Source organism: Schistocerca gregaria, chromosome 3 (genome assembly GCF_023897955.1).
Source record: "Schistocerca gregaria isolate iqSchGreg1 chromosome 3, iqSchGreg1.2, whole genome shotgun sequence".
Taxonomy (NCBI): domain Eukaryota; kingdom Metazoa; phylum Arthropoda; class Insecta; order Orthoptera; family Acrididae; genus Schistocerca; species Schistocerca gregaria.
The window spans coordinates 178,805,098-178,823,755 of NC_064922.1; positions in this window are offsets into that span (position 1 = coordinate 178,805,098).

An 18,658-nucleotide genomic window follows, 5' to 3' on the forward strand; every position below is an offset into this window, starting at 1 on the left:
TAGCATATATTTCATCATGTGATTGTCGTTCTAAATAAAGGCTGATTATTAAAGATTTCTCCCTATGATTGATCCTAAAAATGTTAGCACGTTCAGGGAGCCTAATGTTATACTTTAGTCCGGTTTTCCGAATACAAAAAGAACTGTAGTTGCTGCTAAGTCTGTAGATCGTTTGTTCTCTAGTAAAGGTCAGAATGCTAGTTTGTTGTTTGTGGCTAGAAAGACTAAGGTTTGTTTTTATGAAACAGTGCCTCTTTTCTGTTAGCAGTGCTGTGTTTTAAGTAATCGTACTCTAAACCTTGATAAATATCTTGTCTATAGGCTTTGTTCGATAGTCGGCGTTTGTTATTATGATTTTGATGGTCTATTTTTCGAACGCAGCAGTTACCATGCAGCAAAAAGGCGTTCCTCAGAAGTAGAACTAAATTTTAATCAGGCAGCAGTTCCGGATGCAATGGCATATTTTCTCATGTCTGCTTTCGACTGGTGAATAGTAAGCATCCGGTACTACAAAAGGTCTTCAGTAATTGGGAACGTAAAAGTCATGCTTTACGTTCGTATTTATGGAGAAGTGGGACAAAAAGCATGCTGAATGTATACCGTACGTACTGCGGGTGGACATCATTTCTGTATGTTCGTAATTGCCGAAACAAAGCTATATTTGTGTGAACGATAAACAGTTCATGGCACGATCAATTTTCGGCTCCCTAGCCCGAAACTGGCTAATGGCGTTGTGCTGCAGAGAACGTTATAGCCAGCGTTTGTTCGCCCACGGATCATAAAGTAAGACTATATTTAAGTAAGAACTTTGATCAAGAAGGAGATTTTGTCTTTAACAAGTCTTGCAGAACCAATATCTGCTTTGAATAGTTATTTTCAGCTGAATAAAGACATCAATGTACTAGGGAGTGTAATGAGTACTTACAGCACGTCATCTTTTTACAGTTCTGATTAATCGTAACCGTAATTTGTGACCTCTGTGCTTCCAACGCAGGAGCAACGTTTTATAAAACCTTAAAATGACCAGCTATTAGTTGCAACCGGTCGAGAGGATAAAACAAATTGCACCCTATGTTCTGTGATTACTATGTTTTGTTGTGGTGGTAAGACGTATGCACAGTGTAATATAAAACTTAATGTTGTTTGAGCGCGAGAGTGAGGTATTTAGGTGCTGATTTCATGTAAACAGCATAGTCAGTGATCGTTAAATGTAAGAAATTTATGAAGTGGTTCGTTTCATATTCAGGTAGTGAAATTTGTGTTTTAATTAGCCAGCTTCATTTTACTCTTAGAAAAGTTGTTTTCAAAGTCGCAGATAGAACTCTCTGAAACGAGAGTGGACTAATTGATACTCATAGCTACGCCATTTCTCTGAAGGAACATTTTGTCTATGGAAGTGAAGAAATTGTGTGAGAACAATATGTGTAAATCAAACTGGATAGTGGGCTTTCCTGTTGGCCGATATCGAGGTTTGCTCTTTTTGAAGGCTGTTCAGATTCTAAATGCCCCAGGCTCAGTGTGCGTCGGAATTCTGCAACGTATGCGGTTATCAGCCTCTCACTGCTGCTCCTGTTGCAGAGGCAGATAAGTAGGTGCGTTTTCATCTTTTCGCATATAATCGACTCTCTCTCTCTCTCTCTCTCTCTCTCTCTCTCTCTCTCACACACACACACACACACACTCACACACACACACACACACACATTAATTTTTGTCTGGTGCAAAAGTTAAAACAGAAAAGCATCGTTCCAAAGCGAAATTGATGCAGTTCGATTCCCCCGGGTATCGACCAAGGTATTCGAGATGTTTTTTCGATGCGTTTTCATATTTTCGCATATGATCGACACACAGACACACACACACACACACACACACACACACACACACACACACATACACACACACACACACACACACACATTAATTTTTGTCTGTTGCAAAAGCTAAAACAGAAAAGCATCCTTCCAAAGCGAAATTGATACAGTTCGATTCCCCCGGGTATCGACCAAGGTATTCGAGAGGTTTCCTTTGACTGTACGGCAAATGTCGGAACCGGTAGACCTCTGGTTATATTCACAGTCTGCCCCGTCTGGCTGTAATACCATAGCTTTAATGCAGTACTGATTTATTTTGCCTTTTGTTTTGTTTAATGTTATAACGTTGAGTATCTGTAAATGTTGTTGGATTGAATCGATATCATGAGAGTGTTTATTCTTTTCTGTGTAAAAAAAAAAACAAAAAAAAAAAAAACAACTTCGATGTCATGGTTTGATTCCATGCAATGTAATGTATGCCATTTAAATTCTTTGAGGCAATTGGAGGGAGTCAAAACGTACTGTATATATTTGGAAATTGGTTAAATAACTTTTTATAGAAACGTCAATATGTGCAAAGGTTCTGTTTTGTTTAAAATGATCGTTTGCTGTTATGTAAACTGCTGACCTTCACTTACGATTCTTATTTATTTTTATGTAAAAGTTGTTGTGGTTCCCCTCGGGAACGGAACTTAGTAGTGCTCGCAAATTGTGGTTGGTTTAGGTACAAAAGGTGGAATAAGAGTTAGTCGGGGACGAGCTACCAAACTATGCACTGCCATGTAAAAGTTGTATATTGTGCTGGTTCCGAGAGAGGTTTTTCCTGCCGCTTTCCAATGCCTCGGATGAATGGATAAATAGATGGAACTATTCTGGAATTGGTACCTATCATCGCCACCAAGAAATGACAGAGTCCAGCAATTCTACCTGCAATTCCACCAACCAACATGCAATCGCCATCGGATTGCGCAATCACTACAATAGAGCACTATAGTAATGTACAGTGAAGGATCAGCTCACGGGATGTTTCAGTGTGCACAAATATAAGGTAACTTATAACTGAATTCATGTACCTACCTTGATTTTTCCCTACCACAACACCTCTCAGGTTCCTCTCCATTGAACTATGATTACCGAGTGTCTTAGTTTGTGGAAGAAACGAAAGCCTCAAAGCCAAATAGTTAATTAAATAATGTTGTTTGATCTTTGGTAAGAAGGGAGTATTCAGATTTACTGTGGATTTAGTGAAATTGTGGGAGGTAGTAAATGTAGCTTTGTGAAAGCCTCCCAGTGATGGAAACAATCCAATTTAAAGTTTTAAGGTCACCTATTTAATCATCTACTTGAAAGTAGAAGACTGTGGTAATAAAGGCAACTTGCTGTTTCTTTTAGATTAAAAATTCTTAAAACTGAGGCATATAAAGTTTTGCTTAGTTAATGATCATAGTGCTGTCAGTAGTAAATTTTAAAAGGTGAGTAACTTTCTTGCAAATTTGTCAACATTGTGTCTCACTGTAGTAAAAGTGGAAAACTGCAATAGTGGAAAGTGCTAAGTACTTGTTTCTTTGTGTAATAAAAGTGCATATTAATGTTTAACAGGATCCACAGTTTGCTTATTGTGCCCATACTGCACAACGATTAATAGAAAGACAACTATCTATGAACACAATATTTTATTTATTCAAAACACAGTGAGAAGTAACCTGTTAGTGAATTCCAATTAACTTTCATTTTAAATAGTAAAGTATTTAACTGAGAGAGACTTAACCTGTGACCAGTTCTTAATTGTGCAGTGGACTACATTTATAATTTTATATCAACTAGGAAAGTGTTTGAAAAATAATACTTAACCTAAGTCCAATTTATGATTCAGCAGTGAATATTAATAGTAATGTTGTAAAACGTATTCGGTTTGAATAAGCCCTGAAAGTAATAGTGTGCTCCGTTATCTGTTGTATTTATGCAAGTAGTCTGTCCTGCTCTGTCAGCTTCCAATCTTAACCGTGAACATATGCAGGTGCCAGAGTTCATTGCACTTTCGTGTGGCAAAATATAGGTTTTGTTTGTCCGTTGAAGTCACTCATACCTATTTTCTTAAACAAGAATGTTAGTCATTCTCTTGCCTAATTAGGCTGGCGAACGTTTTCTTTATTCTGTAAACAGTGTAAACAGGCAAAAATAGTATTTGTTACTGTTCGAATATTTACGTAATTCTGACTTTTATTTCCGATAAGCCACCTTCGTTAGGTACAACACGGTCAACATAACAAAATTCCTCTCAGAGGGTAACACTGCTCTGTTGCTTTACACCATAATTACTCTAACAAAATAGTTTTATTTTACAAACTGCCTTCAGCTTAGCAGTAGCGGACGGTAGTGTTATATGGCACACTCCCAGGCTACGGAGATAATTTTCCGAAACGAATAGAGTTCTGTAACATACTTGTGTCCAGCACTCGTCAGTTGTAAATGTCGGATATAGGCCTATAATTCTGAGTGGAAACTCTTCAGCGGAAGTATTGGTGTTGCAGGGAATGTATCTAAATCTATATCTATACTGGAAGAGAGTACGTCCCATTATACCAGTTATTAGAGGTTTTTCCCGTTCCATTCTATGGAAAAAAAAAGATTGTCTTAAAGCCTCTGTGCGGGCTGTAGCTATTCTAATCCTGTCTTCACGAACCCCTATAGGTGCGATATGTAGGGGGTCGTAGAATATTCCTATAGTAATCATTTAAAGCCGGCTCCTAAAACTTTATATGTAGCCTTTCTCGGGATAGTTTACGTCTTTCTTCAACAGACTGCCGGTTCAGTATCTTCAGCATCTCTGTAACACTCCCACAGATCAAACTACCTATGACCATTCGTACTGTCCTTCCCTCTATACGTTCAATATCCCTTGTTGGTACGAGTCCCACACACTTAGCAATATCCTAGAATAGTTATTTGTAACCAATGTCATTTGTAGACTGTTTGTACTTCCCCTGTTTCTACCAATAAACTGAAGTTCACCGCCTGCTTTACCCATGACTGAGCGCATATGATCATTCCATTTCGTATCCCAACAAAACGTATACACAGTTATTTGACTGACTTACCCGATTCCAAATGTGACTCATTGATATTATAGTCGTAGGATACTATGTTTCTTAATTTTGTGAAGTGCACAGTTTTAGAACATTTAAAGCAAGTTGGCAATATTTGCATCACTTTGAAATCTTCTTAAAGATCTGAGTGGATATTTATGCAGCTTCTATCAGACAGATTTTCATTATAGATAACTGCATCTATTACTCTAAGTACCTGGCTGAAAATGACTTAGAACTTCTTGGTGCTCTCAATGGGTAATGCTGGAATTCAGTATAGTATTGGCCCACCTTTAGCCTTGACGAGAGTTGCTGGAAAGTTTCTTGAGGAAAGGCAGCCCATTCTTCACGGAATGCTGCACTGAGGAGCGGTATCGATATTGGTCGGTGAAGCCTGACACGAGGTCGTTCTATAGGGTCAGGACTCTGCGCACGCCAGTCCATTACAGGGATGTTATAGTCGTGTAACCACTCCGCCACAGGCCATGCGTTATGAACAGGTGCACCATCGTGTTGAAAGACGCAGTCACCATCCCCGAATTGCTCTGCAACAGTGCGAAGCAATAAGGTGCTTATAACAACAATGTAGGCCTGTGCTGTGATAGTGCCACGCAAAACAACAAGTGGTGCAAGCCCCCTCCATGAAAAACACGACCACACCATAACACCATTGCCTTCGAAATTTACTGTTGGCACTACACACGCTGGCGGATGACGTTCACCGGGCATTCGCCATACCCACCCCCTGCCATCGGATCGCCACGTTGTGTACCGTGATTCGTCAGTCCACACAGCTTTTTTCCGTTGTTCAATCGTCCAATGTTTACGTACCTTACACCAAGCGAGGAGACGTTTGGCATTTACCGGCGTGATGTATGGCTTATGAGCAGCCGCTCGACCATTAAATCCAAGTTTTCTCACATCCCGCCTAACTGTCATAGTACTTGCAGTGGATCCTGATGATGTTTGTAATTCCTGTGCCGGTTGGTGTGGTCGAGCGTTCTAGGAGCTTCAGTCTGGTACTGCGCGACCGCTACGCTCGCAGGTTCGAATCCTGCCTCGGGCATGGATGTGTGTGATGTCCTTAGGTTAGTTAGGTTTTAGTAGTTCTAAGTTCTAGGGGACTGATGACCTCAGATGTTAAGTCACGTAGTGCTCAGAGCCATTTTAACCATTTTTGTAATTCCTGTGTGATGACATGGATAAATGTCACACATTACGACCCTCTTCAGCTGTCGGCTGTCTCTGTCGGTGGACAGACGAGGTCGGCCTGCACGTTTTTGTGCTGTACGTGTCTCTTCACTTTTCCACTTCACTATCGCATAAATAATAGTGTGCCTAGGGATGTTTAGGAGTGTGGAAATCTCGCGTACAGACGTATGACACAAGTGATAGCCAATCACCTGACCACGTTAGAAGTCCTTGAGTTCGGCGGAGTTCCCCATTCTACTCTAAAATGGTTCCAATGGCTCTAAGCACTATGGGACTTAACATCTGAGGTCATCAGTCCCATAGACTTAGACCTACTTAAACCTAACGACCCTGAGGAAATCACACACATCCATGCCCGATGCAAGATTCGAACCTGCTACCGTAACGGTCGCGCAGATCCAGACTGATGCGCCTAGAACTGCTCGACCACAGCGGCCGGCCAGTCTGCACTCTCACGATGTCTAATGACTACTGGCAGTAGGTGGCGGCACGATGCACATAATATGAAAAACGTCTGTTTTTATGGATTTCCGGGTACTTGTGATCACATAGTGTATTCATATCGTCCGAAAGATCGTTAATATGCAACACGAAGTGCAAGGATGCCAACACACTTTCCTGGGGCACACCCGAAGTTACTTCTGCAGCTGCTGATGACTCTCCATTCAAAATACGTAATTTGCTGCGTCGTCCATACCAAAACATCCTTAATCCAACCACGAATTTTTCTTGATACACAATATGATTCTACTTTTGATAATGAGCATAAATGCGGTACTTTCCGGAAATGCTCCATGTACTAGTCTCCCTTGATCCAAAACTTTCAGTATATCGGAATCCACGCTGGTTGACATGGACATGGCAGTCTGTTCAAGATACCTAATTACGTTTTGAGCTCAGAATATGTTCCAAGGTTCCGCAACAAATCGATGTCAATGATATTCGACAGTAGCCTTGTAGATCACTCCTAACACCCATCCAGTAAATGGACATGAGCTCGCTTTCTTCCAACTCCTGGGCATAGTTTTCTGTTCGAGAGATTTGCGATAAATTATAGTTAACAGAAGGACTAACTCATTCGCGTATTCAATATACAATTTGGTAGGGGTTCCATCACACCCTTTTGGCTTTGTTCAGTTTTAATGATTTCAGCCGTTTCTCAACCGCATTGACACTAACGCTTATTTCACTCACATTTTCAGTGGTAAAAAAATTAAAATTATCACACTGTGACGATTCTCCTGGGTTCTCCTTTGTAAAGGGATATCTGAAAACAGATTTAAGTAATTTCTACTTTTGCTTCGCTACCCTCATTTTCTACATCTACATCACAATATATATAAATGACCTAGTAGTGTCGGAAGTTCCATGCGGCTTTTCGCGGATGATGCTGTAGTATACAGAGAAGTTGCAGCATTAGAAAATTGCAGCGAAATACAGGAAGATCTGCAGCGGATAGGCACTTGGTGCAGGAAGTGGCAACTGACCCTTAACATAGACAAATGTAATGTATTGCGAATACACAGATAGAAGGATCCTTTATTGTATGATTATATGATAGACGAACAAACACTGGTAGCAGTTACTTCTGTAAAATATCTGGGAGTATGCGTGTGGAACGATTTGAAGTGGAACGATCACATGAAATTAATTGTTGGTAAGGCGAGTACCAGGTTGAGATTCATTGGGAGAGTCCTTAGAAAATGTAGTCCATCAACAAAGGAGGTGGCTTACAAAACACTCGTTCGATCTATACTTGAGTATTGCTCATCAATGTGGGATCCGTACGTTGTCGGGTTGACAGAGAAGATAGAGAAGATGCAAAGAAAAGCGGCGCGTTTCGTCACAGGGTTATTTGGTAAGCGTGATAGCGTTACGGAGATGTTTAGCAAACTCAAGTGGCAGACTCTGCAAGAGAGGCGCTCTGCATCGCAGTGCGATTCTGGATGAGGTATCGAATACATTGCTTCCCCCTGCCGAGAAGATCACGAATGTAAAATGAGAGAGATTCGAGCGCGCACTGAGGCTTTCCGGCAGTCGTTCTTCCCGCGAACCAAGCGCGACTGGAACAGGAAAGGGAGGTAATGACAGTGGTACGTAAAGTGCCCTCCGCCACACACCGTTGGATAGCTTGCAGAGTATAAATGTAGATGTAGATGCAGTACTCCCAAGCCACCTGACAGCGTGTGGTGGAGGGTTCTCTTGGTACCAATAACAGCTAACTGATCCCACCTTCCCTGTTCGATCGCAAACAGCGCGTGGGAAAATGAATGTCGGTAAGCGTCTGTATGATCTAATTACTCGAATTTTGTTGATGTGTTCATTTCGTGAAACATATGTGGGAGGAAGTAATATGTTGTCTGATTCTTCGTGGAAGGTACCCTCTCGAAATTTCTGTAGTAAACCGCTTCATCATGCACAACGCCTCCCTTGTAACGTTTGCCACTGGAGGTTGTTGAGCTTGTTTGTAACGTTCTGGTGTCGACTAAACGACCCCGCGGCGAAAAACGCGCCGCTCCTTGTTGGATCTCCTCTGTCTGTCTTACCAGTCCTACCCGGTGAGGGGTCCAAATTGAAGAACAACACTCAGAATTCGTTCGAACAAACGTCTTGTAAGCCACTTCTTTAGAGGATGAATTACATTACCTTTAGATTATTCCATGCCCTTCAGTCTCGCAGCTGTTTTTCCAATTGTTTGTTTTAGTTGGGCATTCTACTGACGTCGGTCAGGATAAATTCTCTAAAATTTATGACTAGTAGTGCATTTATTTTCCTGATAATAGCGTTATAGAGTCATTGTACTGCGACATATATGTACACTGTAATCAGTTACAGTCCTATCACATTTCCGTCCGGTACTTCGAAAATTACTAACAAAGACTGTTGCTTTTGTTCTTGTAATACCGATTTATGGAGTTGTGTCTGCTAAATAGTCTTGAATCCAGTCGCAAATCTCGTTCGAAACTCGGTAAGCTGGTACTTTTCTCTACTAAAGGGTCCGCAGCTCGTGGTCGTGCAGTAGCGTTCTCGCTTCCCGCGCCCGGGTTCCCGAGTTCGATTCCCGGAGGGGTCAGGGATATTCTCTGGCTCGTGATGACTGGGTGTTGTGTGATGTTCTTAGGTTAGTTAGGTTTAAGTAGTTCTAACTTCTAGGGGACTGATGACCATAGATGTTAAGTCCCATAGTGCTTAGAGCCATTTGAACCATCTGCTAAAGGGAAGAGGTGGTCAAAGTCAAATGCCTTCCTGAAGAGAAACACGGCACCAACCTGAGCGTCGGTGTGTAGGCCGTGGATCTGATGAGGAAACAGAGCGAACTGAGTTTTGTACGATCTCTGTCTGCGGAATCCGTGATCATTTTTATAGAGCAGATCTTCGTTCTCCGAAAACTTCATAACTCACACACATGGTCATAAACATGTTCCATAATTCCACAACAGTGTAATGTCAACGATATAGGCCTATAATTATGCACATCTGTCCTCCAACCCTCCTTGAAAATTGCGAATGATCTGCTGTACTTTTTCCCAGTCGCTAGATACCATTCGTCGCCCCAGCGACCTACCATAAACTACGGCTAAAAGGGGAACTAGTTCTTTCGCACAATTCCAGTAAAATCTTACAGGTATGTTAACCTGGTCCAGCTGGTTTTCTAATGCGAAACGCTTGCAGTTGTTTTCCTACTCCGGGGTCAATTATATCGATATCTGCCAGTCAGAAGTTCGTATAGTGATTCGAAGGAGGGATCGTGTCACGATCTTCCGCTGTGAAACAGTTTCAGAAGACGACATTCAGTATTTCGGCCTCCTCCCTGTCATTTTCCACTTCGCTGGCACTGTGCTCACCGAGTGGCTGAATAGGCCATTTCGAAAGACCAAAACAGCTTATCATCTGGCATTTGAAACAAAATAGGAACATTTATATACTAAAACAGAATAAAAATGTTTGCGCACAGTAAGTCCACGATTTGAGCCAAAGTTCTCCCCTATCTGGAAGGCCAATAGACAAATCGAAATCCATACGAATGACTATGTGCCACTTTTAAATTATTTCTTTTATTCCGATTAAAACTTTTACACTTTTCAATTAAATGCGCAGTAGAGCTGAAAGATGACTCTCAAACTCCACATTCATTTTTCCTACAATTTTTACTGTCTAAAAACCGAAATTTGCCTTTGCAGTATTCAGCAAAAATAACTTGTGCTAAGTTTCGACTTGTCGAGCCAAACTCTTTGAAGTATCTCTCTCTGACAGCAATGAAGTGTGTACATCTTTGGTAAGCTTCTGCTCGCGCTAGCCAAGGAGGGGCGTGCGCGAGTCGAACAGGCCATGTGGCAGTAGATATTCGAATAGACATGGTGTAACATTCTGCTTTGTGTACTGGGGTCGGGGTGAGGCTGTTCGGAAATGTGCATTGTAGGATATTCTGAGTGGTATCTTTCCATTTACTTTGCCGTGATGATTAGCAGACGCTATGTAGGTCGTTTCAGTTGTGCAATTTAAATTTTTGCACAGTTATTTTACAATCATTCTTCATACTCAACTTTTGCTGAATTAGAACGTAATGTAGCATCCATGCGCATAGCGACACAAAGCCTAACAGGTAGCTCGTCTTTAGTAAACTGGAAGCTGATTTGCGGTATCTAGAAATATCTATTTAATCCTTTGTATAGCGTATTCAATCTTACACAACCTTCCCTGCATTATGAATAGTTTATTGTCCTTCTGGAGAATTCCCTGTTGATCCATTGTGGACACGGGACACCGGCTGGTCAAGTATTTGACAATGAAATTCGCCAGTAGCCGTGCAATTGAGATGTCATTTTATTTTGACTACCAGATTCGGCATTCCATTATGCCACCTCCTGGCCCCAAATGCGGCTTTTAAAAACAGATGATATTGTCATACTGGGGCCGTATGTGCACGGCTATCGTGAATTTTAAATCGGATCCCAAGTGCTTCCTTCGAAGACTTGCTTACAACTCAAGATGGCGTGATGGAATGCCGAAACTGGTAGTCAAAATAAAACAGAATATCTCAATTGCACAGCTGATGGCGAATTTCATTGTTAACTTCTGGTGAATTATCTGAAGAATACGTAATTTCGTGGCTTTTCCTAGAACTTCAGTTCATGTTACGTCTGCTGAATATCCATGTGGTTTTCGTGAATTGTCGGCTCAGTATTTGAGAACAATATATCAGCTATACTGTACATTTCTGTTAATTCCCTTACTGTTGAACAATAAATAGCTACATGCTGGAATGCCATTTTTCAGAGACTTTATCAGTGATAAGTCAGCGCGCGAATAATCAAATAATTTAGTAGCACACTACTATTGCCACGCATTAATCGTAATTGTTCCGTCCTTGGCATGAAGAAAGGTAAGTAGCTGGACCCTGGTCTGGAATGCAGATCATTGTGGAAGAATACACATTATGGGTCTTGTTTAATGGTGATATACTGTATGAAATATATGTTAGCGAGGCATTATTTTATTTTCATTATTATGTGTTGATTTTGGTTTAATGTCATGATCTTAATGGTTTTGTGGAATGTTTCACTAACATATCCTTTTGAGTCTGCATTCAGTAAGTACAGAGACGAGAATACATCCTCATGGGACTGCTTTTGGCTATAAGCCGAGGACACACACACTGAATAATTTTTGGATAGGATATGATGAGTGATTACTTGCTATCTGATATTCAAATACACACCTATGAAAATTCATTTACCATTGTGTACATTAAAGAGTAAGTCCTGTAGCATCTTCTTTGATTGTGTGTGGCGTAATTAATTTCTTAATGTGGACGCACAACTTACAAGCTTCGCTGTAACAAGAATTCACGCTTTAGACACTGTGTTTAACATACATTACTAGCTTGTCAGGGCCAGCAACTCCTTTTTTTTTGGGGGGGGGGGGCTCCTACCTCCCCTATAGCCCTACCTTTTCCTCTCCAAAAATGCTGCCATCCTCTGGTGTCGACGCAGCACGTAAAACAGCGTGCTGTGAGTAGCAAGACTTATCGCCATGAACCGAAAATAAAAGCGGAGACAGACTCTGCGATGCCTCCGGCGGCGACGACACTATTCAGAAACACACCTCCCTCTGCACGTGTAAAGCAAGTGATGATGTTAGAAATTAAAGAGAAAAGAGTAAATAAAGGCAAAAATGAATGCAAAGGAAAATACATGGACGGCAGCTCGCTGAAATGAAAACGGAATTGGCGAGATAGTCCCATCGCCTATAAGTGAACGGAAGATTAAACCTCTAAGACAGATTACGTGTTTTCCAACGGTCCAAGAAAATCTCATACAAAGTGTACTCAATGTCCATGTTACTTTCGTAGCTACTCACCCACAGCGTTATCGATTCATCAGCAGCCGTGACGTAGCATGTGCCGAAGGAATCGATGCTGGACATGTAAAATGCAACGAAAGGGACGGTTTTGCAGCTCCTTGCATGCGAATGCTTCATGCTGCACTCCGAGGCAGGAAAACCTGTTCGTGCTCCAGTTCTGCAGCTATAAAATCGATAACATACGTTTAAGTAGTTTATAAATTCTGGTACTATGTATATAACTATTCAAATCCGTTATGTTCTTCTAAATACTCTCTCAGATTACTTCTGTAAAACTGTCTCCACTATACTCAAGGGTACGCATTTCTCGCCACTTTACCTTTATGGAAGTCCGGAATCAGCACACTGAGCACTGACCGACGAAAGTAAGTGTAACACAGTTTTTATGGGTGTATCCCCACCGCCACGCGTCCGTTCTTCCTCATTTGCTAGTAGCCAATAACAAGATGTAAATTTGTGGTCAACAATGGGCAAAACGTACATGAAACAATGATTTCTTCGTGTAGTTAACAAAGCGCAACTAAAATGATGGTACTGTCAGAAACCATCTTTCAGTATCAGCTGATGGTCTACAGAAATTTTTCTCGACACCAGTTAACCCGCATGCAGTTATCAAATAGCCTGGTGGAGTCCCCCAGGCAATATATCTAACATACAAAGTTTCTTTTAAAACGCATTAAAACAAACCCAACAGGAATAAAGAGAATATGTTCCGAATCAGTAGGTAACAATGGTATCAGTTTAACCATAAATAACAATGTTGCAGAGAGCACAAAGCTGATATTGACAGAAATGTTTAATTTTTCCCTCATGAACGAGAAAGATCTCACTCAGTGCAAATGAAGCTCACTGCCATCTATCTCTAAGAAGGAAAACCCAAAATCATCTTCGCATTACAATCCATTCAGAATTTTACCCATCGCATACAAAATCGTGGAATATTTTGGTCACGAACAGTAGACTGAATACTTAGCCACATTCAGCGTACATGAACTGTGTTTTCGCTAACACCACAGGACAAATACTACACTACTTAGGGTACGCGATTACCTGAAGTTCACCACAGACAACCATAAAGCCACAATATCGACCTTCCTAGACATTAGTAAACTCATACTCTCAGCTTCGACGAACTGGAGCCCTTGGCGCTGTATTGAACCTCAGTGACATGTCGTTGCTACTGTCCTTTATGTATACTATGTTCCTACCGATGATCCCCAGTTTTACTTACATGCCATACCAGAATAGATTTAACTGTTCAGTCGTCCAGATGAATGGCAATATCTCTTCAAAGTACTTCCTTCCCCCGTTCTTTGAAGATGGTATAGCAAACGTGACTTTTTAGCTGAGATTTACGTTAGCAATTATTTCATATGTAGTCCTTTTCTTATTTAGTTGTTCGGATTCTGATCTAAGAGAGAAGATAGTTTGATAGTGGGTATAAAGTTCTTTCCCGCTACCTGAATTTTGATCTTGTCATCTTTACAGCGGATTTAAATTTCACAACTTTATGCTAATGTTAAACAGATTTAGTTATATAGAATTACACTGTCGTTCTTCTAGTGTCTCATCTTTTAAGGCTTATAACATTGTTACGAGTAGGGTTTGGAACCTAATTTTCCAACGGCCTCCCTGTTTCTTTCATAAATCATACGACATCTGTGTACGAGACATTGAAGTGGTTTGCCATCAATTGAAATGTTGCCCTTGAATGCCATTTTCTGCATTTCTTTTCCTTCGAATTTTATTTTTATCACATGTCTGTCAAACACATTTTCGCGGGTCGTCTATACCTTTCTGTGTCGTTACTTAATTGTCACCAGGTAACATTAAATTTAGTAAGGCTACTATATTAAATATTAACCGTTAGTTCTGATTTAATTTCAATTTTGCACTCCCTGTTTCCCCTATAAGTGCAATGGAAGGGGTGATAGACTATATCCCTGTCTTAAACCTCTGTTACTTTTAATTGTTTTTGTCGTATTTTAACAGACGTCTGTTTCGGTGTCTGGTGGTTACGTGAATAAGTGTAGCATTAAAAAAAAACATTTTCTGGAATACGATGTCCAATCAGTTCTATGTCTGTTACCTGTTACTTATCGCCACTGACATTAATTTATTAATCTGGTGTGATTACACTTTCATGGAGACATAGTATCAACTTTATCTGCTATCCACTGCATCACTCTGGCAGCTATCTTAGCCACAGTACAAGGATGGTGTAGCGTATAAGACACGTATCTAGAAAGCACACAACCTTGGTTTAAGTCCAGGGCCTTGGCACAAATTTTAATTTATTACTTCAGCGTCTATCCCTCATAATTTGATAATTTTCAAACCCCTGAGATGCAGAGTTATTTGGAGTCCACATTAATCTCCGGGTGCCCCGAAGTGTTTCTGCGCAAGTCATTTCAGAGATAGGTAGAAGGTCAGTGCGTATCACCTCTAATAAGCCCTCACCTCCGGGATAAAGGCTACTTTGTCATACCACACATCTACACGGTGTATCACAAATAATAACATACACTACTGTTCATTAAATTTGCTACAAGAAGAAATGCAGATGATAAACGTGTATTCATTGGACAAATATGTTACACTAGAACTGGCATGTGATTACATTTTCACGAAATTTGGGTGCATAGATCCTGAGAAATCAGCACCCACAACAACCAGCTCTTGCAATAATAACGGCCTTGATACGCCTGGGCATTGAGTGAAACAGAGCTTGGATGGCGTGTACAGGTAAAGCTGCCCATGCAGCGTCTACACGATACCACAGTTCATCAAGAGTAGTGACTCGCGTATTGTGTCGAGCCAGTTGCTCTACCACCATTGACAATACGTTTTCAATTGGTGAGAGATCTGGAGACCGTGCTTGCCAGGGCAGCAGTCGAACATTTTCTGTATCTAGAAAGGCCCGTACAGGACCTACAACACACGGTCAAGCATTATCCTGCTGAAATGTAGGGTTTCGCAGGGATCGAATGAAGGGTAGAGCCACGGGTCGTAACACATCTGAAATGTAATATCCACTGTTCAAAGTGCGGACAATGCGAAAAAGAGGTGACCGAGACGAATTACCAATGGCACCCCCTACCATCACGATGGGTGATACGCCAGTATGGGGATGACGGATACAGGCTTTCAATGTGCGTTCACCGCGATGTCACCAAATACGGAAGCGACCTTCATGACGCTGTAAACAGAATCTGGATTCATCCGAAAAAATGACGTTTTGCCATTCGTGCATCCAGGTTCGTCGCTGAGTACACCATTGCAGGCGCTCCTGTCTTTGATGCAGCGTCAAGGGTAACCGCAGCCGTGGTCTCCGAGCTGATAGCCCATGCTGCTGCAAACGTCGTCGAACTGTTCCTCCAGATGGTTGTTGTCTTGCATCCCCATCTGTTGACTCATAGATCGAGACGTGGCTGCACGATCCGTTACAGCCATGCGGATAAGATGCCTGTCATCTCGACTGTCATTGGATATCGACCAACGCGAGCACCAGTGTGGCGATACGATAAGCCGCAATCGCGAAATGCTACAATCCGACCTTTGTCAAAGTCGAAAACGTGCTGGTAGGCGTTTCTCTTCCTTACACGAGGCATCACAGCAACGTTTCACCAGGCAACGCCGGTCAACTGCTGTTTGTGTATGAGAAATCGGTTGGAAACTTTCCTCATGTCAGCACGTTGTAGGTGTCGCCACCGGCGCCAACCTTGTGTGAATGCTCTGAAAAGCTAATCATTTGCATATCACAGCATGTTCTTCCTGTCGGTTAAATTTCGCGTCTGTAACATGTCATCTTCGTGGTGTAGCAATTTTAATGGCTAGTAGTGTAAGTGTATACAGTTGAAAGCAAATAAGTCTCATTAAACATAGGTATGCAAACGAACCATTTGCGAAAGAATGGAGAATTTGGTGGTACCAGCCACCACTGGTATGATTCTGTGTGAATGTAATCCTTGTTGGGATAAGGTAACAACACTGTACAACATTAAGAAAAGTATTAGAGGTACTCCTGTACAAGTATTGGAGGTACTCCTGTACAAGTGCAGGTGTTCTGAATGTACACAGTATTATGTTTGCGCTCATACTTAAAGGAGGTGTTCATAGTATCGTCCTTGTGTGTGTCTGTACCTGTTGACACCATGACTTTCGAATCATTTGAAATACACCTGTGTCATATCGAAACTTTTGATAAGCAGTGAAAAGTCTCTGTTCCAGTTCTTCGACCGTGTTAACAGTGGTGTACACTACAGATTTCCAGGTGACCCCTAACACAGAAATCCATAACGGCAGATCAGGTGATATTGGAGTCCACCATACAAGTTGTTCTCGTCCAGTACACCTAATCACATTTGCGCCGTTAGAAGTCGTGCCATCATAAACAGCAAAATCTCCCCGTGCTCCATCATGCATGTGCGACGTCCACTGCCGTTACTCTAAGGCAGGACATTTCGGCTCTCTGGCCATCCCTGAACATGAGTGCCAAAGAGGTCAGCCCCGCTTCACACTTCCGCCACCGCCATACCCTGCTGTCTGAGCGCGAGGAAAGGTAAAAGGGGGAAACGAACCCTTTAACTGCTCTGGACGTGTTAACGCGTTCAGAGTACCAGGTAGAAGGACTGGTGGCGCGCGTAAACACGTTCAGAGCCCACAGGGACAGGTAAAAAGGCGCGCGCGTTAACACGCCCAGAGCACTTAAAGGGCTAAGAATGCACCGCATTTAAGTGGCAGTGCAGTCACACTGGATACGACTTGGTTTCGTATTTTACATTTCTCAGCAGCATAATCACAAACAAAAGATATTTCAGTATTACCAGGTGTAGTACTGAAATTTCTTTTGTTCATGATTTTGTTGTTGAGAAATGTAAAATACGAAACCAAGTCGTATGCAGTGTGACGGCACTGCCACTTAAATGCGGTGCATTCTTAGCCTTTTAACTGCTCTGGACGTGTTCAGTATTAGCAGGTGCAGACTCCCCAAGAACCATGGACCTTGCCGTTGGTGGGGAGGCTTGCGTGCCACAGCGATACAGATAGGCGTACCATAGGTGCAACAGCAACGGAGGGGTATTTGTTGAGAGGCCAGACAAACGTGTGGTTCGTGAAGAGGGGCAGCAGCCTTGTCAGTAGTTGCAGGGGCAACAGATCCCTTAATCGGGCAGATAGGTTAGAAAATTTAAAAAGAGAAATGGATAGGTTAAAGTTAGATATAGTGGGAATTAGTGAAGTTCGGTGGCAGGAGGAACAAGGCTTTTGGTCAGGTGAATACAGGGTTATAAATACAAAATCAAATAGGGGTAATTCAGGAGGAGGTTTAATAATGAATAAAACAATAGGAGTGCGGGTAAGCTACTACAAACAGCACAGTGAACGCATTATTGTGGTCAAGATAGGCTCAATGCCCATGCCTACTACAGTAGTACAAATTTATATCCCAACTAGCTCTGCAGATTACGAAGAAATTGATGAAATGTATGAGGAGATAAAAGAAATTATTCAGATAGTCATGGGGGACGGATTCGATAGTAGGTAAAGGAAGAGAAGGAAACGTACTAGGTAAATATGGACTGGGCGTAAGAAATGAAACAGGAAGCCGCCTGGTAGAATTTTGCGCAAAGCATAACTCAATCATAGCTAACACTTGGTTCAAGAAGGTTGTATACATGGAAGAAGCCTGGAGATACTAGAAGGTATGAGATAGATTATATAATGGTACGACAGAGATTTAGGACCTAGGTTTTAAAATATAAGACACTTCCAGGGGCAGATGTGGACTCTGACCAAAATCTATTGGTTATGAACTGTAGATTAAAACTGAAGTAACTGCAAAAAGGTGGGAATTTAGGGAAATGGTACCTGGATAATCTGACAAACCAGAGGCTGTACAGAGTTTCAGGGAGAGCATAAGGGAACAATTGACAAGAATGGGGGAAAGAAATACAGTAGAAGAAGAATGGGTAGCTTTGAGGGGTGGAGTAGTGAAGGCAGCAGAAGATCAAGTAGAAAAAGACGAGGGCTAGTAGAAATTCTTGGCTAACAGAAGAAATTTTGAATTTAATCGATGAAAGAAGAAAATATAAAAATGCAGTAAATGAAGCAGGCAAAAAAGGAATACAAACGTCTCAAAAATGAAATCCACAGGAAGTGCAAAATGGCTACGCAGACATGACT